Here is a 14,615-nt window from a genome sequence, read left to right as displayed (position 1 = left end):
CGCCACGCACCGTATGATGGATTGCGGAGTATGTATGTAGATGTAGCATGCTTGTTCTCAACACCAGAAAATTCTATTTGAAAGAGATCTACCATAAAAATACTCCATGCAGTAACAATGTATGCTCTCCCATCAGTGCCTGCTGGTGCCGGCAACTTCCTGTTGCCTCACAAAAATGAAATCCAGGCCGTAATAACGAAATTCAAGAAAGCCTCGTATATGAAAATAAGTAAGAGAGTGATTAGTGTTCTCTCACTGGCCCCAACCTAGGGTTGATTGCCGGCCGAAGTGGCCGTGCGGTTAAAGGCGCTGCAGTCTGGAACCGCAAGACCGCTACGGTCGCAGGTTCGAATCCTGCCTCGGGCATGGATGTTTGTGATGTCCTTAGGTTAGTTAGGTTTAACTAGTTCCAAGTTCTAGGGGACTAATGACCTCAGCAGTTGAGTCCCATAGTGCTCAGAGCCATTTTTTTTAGGGTTGATTTCCGCATGTGTAGTGTCTCACTTCAAAATGTTATAGTGTGCACAGAAAAGAGGAAGTCCTCAGATAGTATTAAGATCTCACAATGATACGATAACTGATAGACGTGGTTTTGCCACCCAGAAATGTAAATGAAAAATACATCCTATCTGGACCTCGTTCAGCAGAGGGATGTCTCACTCACACAGAGCTGCATGCCTGCAAGGAGAAGATATGTACATTGCTGAGTTTAGTATTATTCATGTGGACCCTACAGTCGTTTCCACACCACGGCCTAGAGATGAGCAATTACTAAGCGGTTAAGACACCTTGCAACAGTATTTTTTTCTCACTCATACAATTTGTGAGGTCAAAGACGACTAAAGTCCCTAATAATCTTATAATTACATGGAATTCTAGCCGTTGACTGCCTTAGTGTTCTACCCCTGCTCAGTCATTTATCAGATTTCAGTCACATATGATATATAAACGGACAATAATTATAATTTAAGAAGCACGTTTGTTCTCAAAATCTGAATATGAATCATATGTTGTGCTTGTTTCCCAGGGCAGCGTAATATTGTTCCTACTGCCCACAAGACATTTGCACATCACGCTTTATAAATAGAATTTACATAAATGCTTGACTGATTATTTTTACAAATATGGCTAAATCAAAAACTAAATTAGTTTCGCAAGAAAATATACAGAATTTCAAGAAATTAAGAGCTATATGAAACATTATATCACTCCCTCTGCAAGGATCCCTGGGGAGACAATTTACCTTTACAAAGTCACGTAGAGAGGATAAGACAATAAGCACACACACAGATTCTCTCTAAACTGACTGGAGCATCAAGGTGCAGCAAGGTTGCACCAAAGTGACGGATGCCCTTCACTCAGTGCCTCATGCAGGGGCAGCAGTGGATGGCTCTGGTACTCCATCTTGTTCATGGCAGCATCAGCAAGACAGCTGTCGTGTTGTCATCATCTCAGCCTGGAAGCAGTTGGCAATCTTGTGCACTGTCGGGTGTGACAAATATGATACCTTGTGGGAGTAATTGAGAGACTGGTGTTCATGGATGGCACCATAGATCTCCAGGTCAGAAAGTGACATCCCAGCTCCCATCTTGTCTCCCGACCCAGTAACTGAAGGAGTGAAGTCTTCCCTCGGTTATCGGTGGGACAGCGTTGCATTTCGTGCACAACCCATCTCCTAGTGACGAGACAAGGTCTTATCTCTCAATGTGTCGGTGGGTGTGATGTCTCCACAGTCGCCAGTGCTCAATCTGCGGCATAGTGCAACTCGTCCGGATTGTGACCGACAGACACTGCATGCCGTCTGCAGAGTGGTATGTCCACCTCGGGTATTCCTCCAGTACCTGTTGCGGCGCCGGCTTGTCTGCGGTTTCCTCAAGGTTGTAGAGTGACATCAGGGTTGAACCTCCTGTCTGTAGGGTGCCATTCACAACCGCTCAGTGGATGGCTACTGTCGGCTGTCAATTACTCAACGCCAGGTCGTTCGCATGGCTCTCGAGAGAGAGCCGTAACATCCATGGCGGCCCGCCTCTATTCATAGCCACCTGGGGTCCGCTAAAATTTTTCCTCTCTGCTTTCAATCCAGTTTGGCTGCAAAGATGGCAGGCTGGCTCCCCACTCTTCCGGCATTCATTCACCGTGGCCGACTTGCCCTCCACTCGGCAGCTCTCGGCTGCCCACACTCAGGTAAGTTTCTTCAAGCTGCCTTGTGGTCACCGTCACTGGCCGCAAGGTGTTGCCTCGCGACGCCTCACATGAGTCAATGAGATCGAGTTGGACAGGTCCTAAGTCCCAAGTTCCACACCGTCCTCACAGTATGCTTCAGTGCCATGTCTTCAAATCGTTTTCTTTTTTATTTACAAATAGTTTCTTATGATTAGAACGACCACACAAAAATGAGTGAGTTATTTGAATAAATATAGCAAGAACATATATATTATTACTTGTGTGATTGTAATAAAATGAAAAGAAATGTGTTATAGTACTGCCTTAACATGATATACATAACAGTTAGTATTGTCTTAAAAATATGGTGTGAGGGTCCAGGGTCCGTGTGTGAGAGTTGTGTTAGTACCATCTCCCGTCATATCCACTCCTATGTTAGGCCTGCACTGCAACCACTCATCACTCAAACATTCTCCCTCCACACATCATTTAATATTAACTTGATGACTGCACGACACAAAGTTTTATGCCTCACCTGGGCTCGTCAACACCAACATTTTGCTGTTGATGACTGGAAACATGTTGCCTAGTCGGACGAGTCTCGTTTCAAATTGTATTGAGCGTATGGACCTGTATGGGTATGGAGACAACCTCGTGAATCCATGAACCCAGCATGTCAGCAGAGTACTGTTCACGACGGCGGAGGCTCTGCAAAGGTGTGGGGCGTGTGTAGTTGGAGTGATATGGGACCCCTGCTACGTATAGTTACGACTCTGACAGACGACACGTACGTAAGCGTCTTGTCTGATCAACCACATCCATTCATGTCCATTCCAGTAGGATAATGCAACACCCCACACGTCCAGAAATGCTTCAGAATAGCTCGAGAAACTCTCTTCTGAGTTTAAACACTTCCGCTGGCTACGAAACTCCCCAGACATAAACATTATTGAGCACATCTGGGCCGCCTTGCAACTTGCTGTTCAGAAGAGATCTCCACCGCCTCGTACTCTCACCAATTTATGGACAACCGTGCACGATTAATGGTGTCAGTTCCCTCCAGCACTACTTCAGACATTAGTCGAGTCCATGCCACGTCGTGTTGCGGCACTTCTGCGTGTTCGCGGGGCTCATACACGATGTTAAGCATGTGTTCCAGTTTCTTTGGCTCTTCAGTGTATAATACGTACTGTAGTGTTCTTCTTCTGGTGGGTTTGTGCTACTTCTTGCCAGTCCCACAGTAGAATTTGACAGAGCGTCAGCAGTGGTGTCCTCGTGCCCTGGTACGTGTGTAATTGTAAAATCACACTCCTGTAGAGTGTGTGCCCTTCTAGTGATTCTCTTACTGTGGAGATTCCCCATGAGTAAGAACTCCAAGGCTTTGGGCTTTGTGATCGATGAACTCTTGTTTTTCTCCAAAAAAAAAAAAAAAAAAAAGAAGTTGAAGTTTTTCGAAGCCAAACACGACCGCGGAAGCTTCCGTCATGGTTACAGAGTAGTTTCGCATTTACTCAGAACATGGTTTACAAAAGTGATATTCTCATCCACCACGTTTATCCCTTGCTGTCATCTCTGGAAGATCACTACGCCAAGCCCAGTTTATGAGCTGCCAGTCGCGATGCAAAATCCCTCTGCCAGGTTAGGGTGCAACAAAATCGGTGCATTTACTAGTGCGGTTTTGAGGATTTGGAATTCACCTTCCGCTACTTCGTCCCAGTCCCACGGCGCCCTCTTCCCAATGAGCTGACATAATCGCTGAGTTGCTAGTTTCTTGACATGAATGAATCTCTTGTAGAATTGCGACACCGAGAGAGCCACAGAGTTGTTTCTTAGTTTTTGGGGTTGCAAATTTTGCTATTGCTTCGACCTTATCCGGATCTGGTAAGATTCCTGCTACAGTGATGATATGGCAGAGGAACTTTACTTGTGAGTTCCCAATGCAAGACATCGTGATGTTGGCAGTTATGCGGCATTCCTTGAAAATCTGTAGTATTTCCCTGAAGATCATATTGCGTCCTCTCCGCGTCGGTTCCACAATCAAGGGATAGTCTACGTAAGGAGTGATTCTTTTAAGGAGTCCTTTAAGATATTATCAAGTCCCCTAATAAAATGCAGCTGAAGAAATGACTGACGCGAATGGTAGCCGTATGAGACGGTAACACCTACCGTAGGCAGTGTATTGCCTGCAGTCAGGGTGGAGTGTAATTTGGCAGAAAATGGACCACCATGTCGAGGGGCGAGAATGCTGTTACAGCTTGAAAGTTTTGTAGGAGTTCCTCCAGCATCTCGGGATGATGTGTGTCTCGTTCTATGATGATATTAATTTGGTGTGAATCCAGCACCAAATGGATTGAACTGTCGGAGTTTTTTTACTGTCGTGAGGGTGTTCCGTACATGGAGGTTGCACGTACCATGGTGTCGTTATCTAGCTACCTCTTGATCTCTAACAAAACTTTGGGCCTGTAGGTGTGTGTAATCCGATAATGAGGAAGGAAAAGTTTTGTGTGCTCGCGCACACGGAATGCATATTTGACACTGCGGATTGTTGTTTCCGGCAGAAATACATCCGCTTGTCATTAGTTGGACTATTTACTAAGCTCCATCGCATGTTACCAGTAGCACAGCACACTTTCCGTCGAATTTGTTCATCTTCCTGCATATTGCATCCATGCTCATGACGCTATGACTGATTTTTCCCGTTTTGTGATGTAATTTAGGTAATGGCAATCGGCAGGAATATGCCCACGTATTACGTCAGTAAATGTAAACTTTATTTGACACCATCTTTTTGCAATGTGAGCTACTCTCGTCTCATGACCAATACTATCTATTTTGATTCTAGAAATGGTTCAAATGGCTCTGAGCACTATGGGACTTAACATCTATGGTCATCAGTCCCCTAGAACTTAGAACTACTTAAACCTAACTAACCTAAGGACAGCACACAACACCCAGCCATCACGAGGCAGAGAAAATCCCTGACCCCGCCGGGAATCGAACCCGGGAACCCGGGCGTGGGAAGCGAGAACGCTACCGCACGACCACGAGATGCGGGCTTTGATTCTAGAAATCCATACCGAATATTATTTCTAATGCGAGAGAAGGGACGACCAGAAAGTTCACTTCCAATGTGTGCTCTTGGCAGCTGAACATTAATCGGGTTTATATCCGCACCTCCGCATTCTCTCCTCTGAGTGTGCCAGTGATTTTAGTTTTCTTCAACATGTGTGTGCTGACCATGGGTGACTCGCAATACAGCTCTTGTACGCAGATTTCCATTCTCAACAATCCTACTGACATTGCCTACAGTGACGTGATAAATAGGATGTAGATCCTGTTGTGTCGTAACTTCTTTTTCCTCAAGCAAAAGCTCTCATGTGTCTTCATATCCTAACATGTCGATGTCGCTCGTTCTGATAATTTCTTCGGGCTTGTTTCGAGCTGTGTCCGCAGCTGCCGAGCTTCAGTTGCTATGTAGACTTCTGCTACGGATTAGGTTGCCTAATCTGGATATTATGATCTTGTTGGTTATTTTGCTGACGACGACTGTTGTTCTCCCGGTTGTTTGTTTGCTGCTATGGTTCTCCAGTACCCCGCTGGAAGTGGTTCGGATTTCGTTGTTCTTTGCAGTTTCCGTTTTGCCGTTCATTTTAATTATTGTTGTTACTGCCTCGTCTGCCTCTGTTCTCCCCCGGTGACTGACGCTTCTAGGTCTTTGGCCACTATAATCTACCACGTGATTCTTTCTTACGTGTCCTGCGACCAATATATATTAAGGAATGCATCATTGAACTCTTTGTATTTGTGACAACAGTTAACAACACCGTTCATATCTTCCGCGCTCGAGCCTTCTAAAAATCCATAGATAATTTCCAGCATGTATTTCTGCAGCCATGATTCCGGTAGCACTTCATAGTACTGAGCTATCAAACTTTTTGGATGTAATCTATTGTTATTCTCTTTTTACACTCAGGATTTTGAATGTATAAGAAATGTTTGTGGTCGAATGGTGCGACATTACCTGCGAACGAATTTTCCCTCACTTCAGCACCATGCGTATCAACAAATCGGTGTTCGAATGATCCTTGTGCAACGTGAAGGCCTCATCTTGTGTCGTCAGATTCAAGGAGTAATGTTTCCGACGGCCGAAGACCTGCACAATTGTGTTCTGCTTCCGTTCCTGCCATACTGGTGGCTTGTAATTGATCTTTCCCTAATAAATACGTCATAACACGGAAACTAATTACCATACGAGGATCAAATTTCGTAGCATTAATATCAAGGACATATGGAGGAGAAATAATGCAGAATTAATTCAATTGGAACACTTTTAATGTGCTGCTACAGTACATCATGCCATTACATTCCGGTACCATTACTGATATAAAAGCGGCTCAAATGGCGCCCATTCGTGTCCAGAAGAGTCTGAAAGGGCAGCATTGCATTCTGCACAGTAAAATGAAGTATGTCCGTAGGTATGCTGGCTGGCTCTCTTGATATGCTGCGTTTCAGATCGGTATATGTGTGAATGTTTCCCTGGTAAACCCTGTCCATCAGGTAGCCCCGTAACCAGAAATCACAGGGAGTAAATCAGCTAATCGTGCCGAGTTCGTCTGTATATAGGACGGTCCAGGGCCAGCCCTCGTCAACTTCAATCCTTTCCAGAAAGTGAAGAGCGATGTCAACACGTTGTTGTGCGTCCTGTGGTGCAAGCTCCTGTAAAATATGAATCTTGTAGGGATACCATTTGAACGGCTTATTTCAATAGTGGTATAAGTCCATTTTTGTTCATTTTGAGATACAGAATCCTAAAATTCTGCAGTTGAGATACCAGAAATATTCAAGCATATGGCTTCTTACTGGAGATGAACCATTCTTTCTGTTTGTTTGGTTCATTAATTTCAGAAGCATTATAGGTAGAAAAGTGGAGGTAATGGACTTGTACCACTATTGAAATAAGCCCTTCTTTTGAGAATGGGCCGAAGCACCTTCCATACAGTAGACCACGGATGCTCAACTGTCGTGACACAGTACACGCACCGCCTGACGTTCGGGAATTAAGCGCAGCGTTATCTGCCATAGCAACAGCGATTTTTTCAACCAACTGCTGTGCAACCGGTCATAGGCCTCTTTCCGGAATGACGTCCAGTTTTCCAGTTGATATGAACTTCCACATCATGCTCCACACAGCTGGTGGAGAAAGAGGACTTTTCGGTAATCCTTTCAGCCCTCGATATTCTCGAAGTGCTGCTACCGCATTACTCTTCTTTTTATAACAGAATTTCACCAATAATGCCTTGATCCTTTTGCTCAAGCTCATACTGGCACGTCAACAAGAGCATTGCAACTGGTCAGGTGTGTGAGACTGAATCACTATGACTGATCACGCAACCTGGTGGCCATACTTGGAACTGGGAGGCAAGCTGTGACGCTTGAAAATCAAGCACCCTACACTCTGGACATTAATGCTGCCAAGTTTGGTACCCGTACGGTAAATAGTTTCCGCGTTATAACCTATCAAATATATTTATTTTAACCACCCGGTACTTCGCGTCACCAACGGCTCGCGCTTTGTTGTGCGCCCTATGGAGGCTCATGTGTGTTACTGTGGCATTCGCTTTTGTGCTGTTGATGTAGCCTCATGTTGCGTCTCGAAATATCGTAATACATGCTCTTTTCTCTTCTGTTATCACAGGTGGGTGTTGCTGTACCTGACTGTGATTCTATTTGGGCGCACCTCTGAGATGCTTGCTGGACTTCTTTTGATAGCTATTTTTGCTGCGAGGGATCCGGATCTGCTCGTCCATAACGTTTGATATTACTGCGTGCTTTTTCTCGATCTGTTCGATGCGCTTTACTTACTGCCTAATTTTTCCTTGCGTTTCTGGAATGTGGAAGGAATATTTTTGGTTTTGCACTTTCCGGTTTTGGGCTGTTTTACTTGTACTTCAGCTAACAAAGCGTCCTTGCGTGCACCTTGAGATACTAAACTTGCCGTCGTAGCATCTCATATTGCCCCCGTGGCTAATTCTCGCGTCACTGTTGATCTTTTTTTGACGCTTTTTGCTTATTATTTATCACCCGCGACTTCCATTTTAACCTGTTCTATATATTCACTTCCATTCACATCTCCTTCGTCTCCTTAGTGAACAATTCATTCATCTCCTTCGTGATGAACGTCTCTCTCTCTCTCTCTCTCTCTCTCTCTCGCTCTCTCTCTCTCTCCTGCCTCTTCTTTGCTTTTTGCTATCTTCTTCTCCGCTTCACGTCTCTTCTGCTCAGCTTCCTGCATGAATCGCACGATGGACTAAATATAGATTCTCGATTAATACCTCCATGACCAGATGAAAGCGATTCCACCAACGGTCTAAGGCGCTGCAGTCATGGGCTGTGCGGCTGGTCCCGGCGGAGGTTCGAGTCCTCCCTCGGGCATGGGTGCGTGCGTTTGTCCTTAGGATAATTTACGTTAAGTAGTGTGTAAGCTTAGGGACTGATGACCTTAGCAATTTAGTCCCATAAGATTTCACACACATTTGAACATTTGATTCCACCGATCTGTGATGTTTTGTTCGTGAGTCTGATCTGCCACACTCAGTAACGGTGCGTCTCGCCTTTGCTGCAGAGCCTATACGGCGCTCTGCTGCGTTTTCGCCTTAGTTCTCTTTGTCTGGCTGAATTGACTCGTCATAATGGGAACGTTCTTTGTTCGACATATCTGCAAGGTCACCAACTATATTCGACAGAGAATTCGCCGCAACTTTCTCATGACCGATTCTACTGGTCCGACGTTGACCCATTTGTGACGAGATTCGAACATCCTCACTACTTTGGCGCAAACGAGCCGTCCTTCAAATAAGCATGCATTCAGGTTCCTACTGACAATAGATTTCAACTGCTACTCATCCCAGTGTCACACAGTTCAACCGTGAAATTTTCTCTAGCGAGCCACTAATTCTTAATCCCTGAAACTTTAATATACGATAGAATATATGACCCTCAAATAATCTACCATCCCACATGTGAACACAACGCCCTTCTATGTCAGAAACAGTAAACAAGTGACACAGAAGCTACAACAACAAATGAATGAAAATACAAGCAAACAACCCAAAAAGTTTCATTTTATCAATGTATTTAACGCCAGGAATTCTAATTCAGTCTAATTCATCTCCAGGGCACCAAGTGGATTTTAACATGGGAAAACAGAACTCCTGTAGCAGGAATCGCATCTGACTGTCAAATAAGGTGCCATCAGGATCCTGGATCCTGGCAGCGGTCGCCAAATTGTAAGACTACACTTCTCTTGCGGTTTGTTTTGAAAGACCACACAATAACATACAACCGCTCACTTGACGAAAGGTCTGTTCCTAAAGACTAGAAAGTAGCACAGGTCACACCAATATTCAAGAAAGGAAATAGGAGTAACCCATTGAATTACAGACCCATATCACTGACCTCAATTTGCAGTAGGATTTTGGGGAGTATACTGTACTCGAACATTATGGATCACCTTGAAGAAAGTGACTTATTGATGCATAACCAACACGGATTCAGAAAATATCGTTCTTGTGCAACACAGCTAGCTCTTTATTCCCATGAAATAATGAGTGATTTCTGCAAGGGATCTCAGATCGATTGCATATTCCTAGATTTCCAGAAGGCTTTTGATACCGTTCCTCACAAGCGACTATTAATCAAATTGCGTGCATATGGAGAATCGTCTCAGTTGTGTGGCTGGATTCGTGATTTCCTCTCAGAGAGGTCACAGTTCGTAGTGATAGACAGTAAATCATCGAGTAGAAAAGAAGTGATATCTGGCGTTCCGCAAGGTAGTGTCATAGGCCCTCTGCTGTTCCAGGTTTACATAAAGCATCTAGGTGACAATCCGAGGGGCCCCTTAGATTGTTTGCAGATGACGCTGTAATTTAACGTCTACTAAAATTATCAGACGATCAATTGCAATTACAAAATGACCTAGAGAGAATTTCTGTATGGTGGTAAAAGTAGCAATTGGCACTAAACAAAGAAAAGTGCGAGGTCACACACATGGGCACTAAAAGAAATCCGATAAATTTTGCGTATACGATAAATCGCACAAATCTAAGGGCTGTCAATTCGACTAAATACCTAGGTATTACAACTACGAGCAACTTAAATTGGAAAGACCACGTAGATAATATTGTGAGGAAGGCGAAACAAAGGCTGCGCTTTGTTGGCAGAACACTTAGAAGATGCGAGAAACCCATTAAACAGACAGCCTACATTACACTTGTCCGTTCTCTGCTGGAATATTGCTGCACGTTGTGGAATCCTTACCAGGTAGGATCGATGGAGGACATCGAAAAAGTGCAAGGAAGGGCAGCTCGTTTCCTGTTATCGCGCAATAAGTGTGAGAGTGTCACTGATATGATACGTGAGTTGGGGTGGCAATTACTGAAACAAAGCCGGTTTCCCTGCGGTGAAATCTATTCACGAAATTTTCATTACCAACTTTTTCTTCCGACTGCGAAAATATTTTTTTGACACCCACCTACGTAGGGAGAAATGATCATCATCATAAAATAAGAGAAATTAGAGCTCGAACGGAAAGAGTTAGGTGCTCCTTTTTCCCATGCGCCCTTCGTGAGTGGAATTGTAGAGAAGTAGTACGAAAAAGGTCCGATATACCCTCTGCCAGGCACTTAAGTGTGAATTGCAGAGTTACCATGTAGATGTAGATGCATAGACTGTAAGTTCACACCCTGACAGCAGTGACGTTAATTTGTACACCTTCCACTTGCATACCTGGCCATGTGTGTGCCAAATTGATTTTGCTCTCTGTCAGTGGTTGTTGTTGCAGGCCAGCACTGGAGGTTACCATTTTTCTCTGATTCCTATGTAAAACTTGAATGCTTAGAAAAATTTAATGAAAAGGTGCCACATCATTGTCATAGTCGACTATTGATGGATGATTAATATATCAACGCGGGATTAATCTTGCATAAAAATGGCCAGAGTTTATTAATCATAAAGTAGGACAAGCAACACAAGTCAAGCGAGACGACAGACAAACATGAACTGTGGGCAACACAAATAGAAGCAACAAATACGAGTAATTAGCACTTAAATGGATGGTATCGACTTGGAAAAGACTAAGGTTCATCTACATAATATCTTTTGCCATGGCTCACAACATGGACAACGCAATCAGAAATTATCTAACGCTTAATAGACCTTGATATATTTATGTTACACATAAATTATACTACGTCGGTGCAGCTGAGAACAAGTGGTGATACTGCGTTTCTGTTTGCCAAAACAAGCGGCAGCAACAATACTGTACCACTTTCTCCATGTATAGCGCTGTCTCAGGTGATCTCCGTGGCGCAAACGTCTGCAGAGTAGCGATGTGCGGCACTTACAATTAGTTATCGCGGGTACTAAATACACGAAGTTCTGGGCTGGCGATATGTTAGATGGATCGCAATTATTCTCTAATGGAGCCCTGAAATCTCGACAGGTTCCAGTGTGCGATACTTTCTTCCACTGGTCATACCATGGACCAATTAGACTCACCCACACTGCAGTGTGTCGAAGTACATCAGACGTCAAGGACGCAGACCTCATACGTATAAGATTGTATTCAGCACAGCTAGTTGTCCGAGGTGACTGTGGTATAAACTGTTGGTACAGCTAAGTCTTCACCACAAGCTCCCCAGTCAAGGCCACAGCCACCGCAAAGTCAAGCTCAGGACGAGTGTCCCAAGTGCAGCGCACATGTAAAAAGAGTCAAGAATAGAATCTTCTCTCCAGACCAGAGTCTGAATATGAAGCCCTGTTTCTCCGCTCTTCCCCTTCCATTAAAACTCGATACACTCCAAATATGCACAATTGCAACTGCCCCCACACCGATTGGTGGCAATCGTATGACTCCACGAGTGTCGCGTCTCCCCTCCAGCTCATTTGCTCTATCTCCTGGGCAATACTAACCAAAGTTAATAATATTCCTTTCATCACTACGGAAGCAGCCGATCTCTGACTCGTAAATTTCCATGCAGGGGGTAGAAGACTTTACGCTTCTGAATTGTGTTTCTCCCGGTGACTTTAGGCTACGTGTTTTGAGAGTTTTCTTTTATGGAAAAAGTGAACAACACATTTATCACAAAGATCATTATCTCGACAGGCCAAACGTTACCCACATCTGACCAGGGCCCTTGGCTAAATTAAGAGAAGTGATTTTGTGTTCCAACATAGACTATTTCAGAGACACCGTAAATGTTTTGCTCTGTCCTAAAATTCTTCAGAAGGATCGGGGCTTCCCAAAAAACTCCACAGGCAGAGAGACAACACTACCCGATGGCTCCGTCTGTGGTGTCCAGTCCTAGGCGAACATGGAAACTCGCTGACTTTTATGGACGCTACCTCTTAATACAGTGGGCGTTTAGGACTGTCAAAACGCCTTTGCCGGGTGACCTACTTTCTGTCCTGCACCCCTGTTCCTGCCGTTGCCAGAAACACCTAACAGACAGATCTAGGTAAACAGTTTTTCCTGTCTTCGGCCAAAAGCATTAACTGCACAGCGTTGCGAGATGTTCTTCGGACCAGCAGTATGTCCCCAGTAAGTGTTTTGAGATGTTCCTCTCCCTAACAGTTGTACATGGTTACCAAGCCCGAACTGTCAACTTCAATATTTGCTATTAATAACCATATCACGTACTTGTCCTCATTTCCAGGAAATACTATTCGAAGGAGATCTACCATAATGATCTCGCATACATTAAGAATGTATATGCTCCAATCACTGCCTGCTCATGTTGATAACTCCCCGTTGTCTCAAAGAAAATGATGTCTAGCCTATGATAACAATATTAAAGAATAGCCTTGAATATGGAAATAAGTGAGTTAGTGACTTATCGTCTCTCACTGCTTACAAAACACTCTTGCTACTCATCATAGAATATTGCTGATATGTATGGGACTGTTGAATCCGTACCAAATAGGACTAAATTATACAGAAAAGGGAAACACGAATGGTCACTGTCTGACGTTTGGGAGAGTGTGACGGAGATGCTGAAAAACTGAATTGAGAGAAACTTAAAGATAAATTTATACCATTCCCAGAATCGCTACTTAGAAAGAGTCGTGAATCAACTTTAAATGATGAATCTAGTGATACACTACAACTTCCTACTCATTGTTCGCGTTTGTACCGCAAGGGCATGAAAGGGGGGGGGGGGGGGTAGTTACAGCATACAGAGAGGTCTTTAAACAAACGAACGTGCTGTTTACGTGAATGGGACTTGAAGAAGCCTTAACAGTAGGTAGACTGGGAAGTACATTCTGCCATCTACTTCACAGAGCAGGATATGTATGATAGTATAGACGTCTCTATGCCGAGCGAACATGCACTAGGCACTCTGTATTGGAGCTCTCCTTAACCACCCACAACTATTAGCAAATGTTTGAATGTGTTATAACCTTTAGAGCTACGGGGACAGAGAACTTGGCATCGGCGATAGATATTAGTTCTATCTGAGCATCTGTGACTTGATTAAACATGTCTGGAGATAATTTAGTAAGTACTGTGTGTCGCTTTCTATTGACCACAACGAGTAACCAGTCTGAAGCTGCAGATTTTACTTCTTTTATTCAGCCAATGACTAGTTCCGGGCCGAGATCCATTTTCAAATAATCGTAACATGGTCAAAAATGGTATTTTCGAAGATGTGAAAACTGTATCAAAGATGTGCAACAAACGGTTACAGCGTATATAAAAATAGTTATTGAATGAATAAGAAAAGTAAAATTTGCAACTTACGACTGGTTTTTCATTGTAGTGATTAACGGAAGTTGCTGACCCACAGCTACTCCAACATGTTCGACGTTCTCTTTCTGTTGTTAACCACTGCATTAGTCCAAAATTTAAAGCCTTGGACAAAACTGTACTTACAAAGCTCTATGTCAGAGATGTTAACAGCATGCACCAATCCAATGTGCGAAAAATATTAGAAACAAAGTACTGAAGTTTCAAAAATTCTCAAGGGCAGGTATCGACTCGGTTCGTGACACAGGAGATGAAAAGTTCTTGGACTCTCACAGAGATGCCATTAATGTCAGTGATTTTCATTTGCTGAATTAAGTTTCGTTACAGTTCTAGGAAAGTACGACCTGATTTTGACCGTATACGTTTTGTTCCCATTTCTTTCGAATAGATATTCTGGAGAAATATGCTGATATACACATATCAAAACAAGTTTTGCATCACCTCGGTTCCGAGAGTTCCGAAACCTGTACAGAAAATTCGATTAGAGATCAACATAAACATCATTTCCGCCCTTTCTATTGCTCATGAAAACTACACATTGCATGTTGTACCATCATATAGCGAGACCTTCAGAGGTGGTGCTCCAGATTTCTGTGCACACCGGTATCTCTAATAGCCAGTAGCACGTCTTCTTGCATTGATGCATGCC

Source organism: Schistocerca piceifrons, chromosome 1 (genome assembly GCF_021461385.2).
Source record: "Schistocerca piceifrons isolate TAMUIC-IGC-003096 chromosome 1, iqSchPice1.1, whole genome shotgun sequence".
Lineage (NCBI taxonomy): Eukaryota > Metazoa > Arthropoda > Insecta > Orthoptera > Acrididae > Schistocerca > Schistocerca piceifrons.
Note: the sequence above shows the minus strand (reverse complement) of the source record.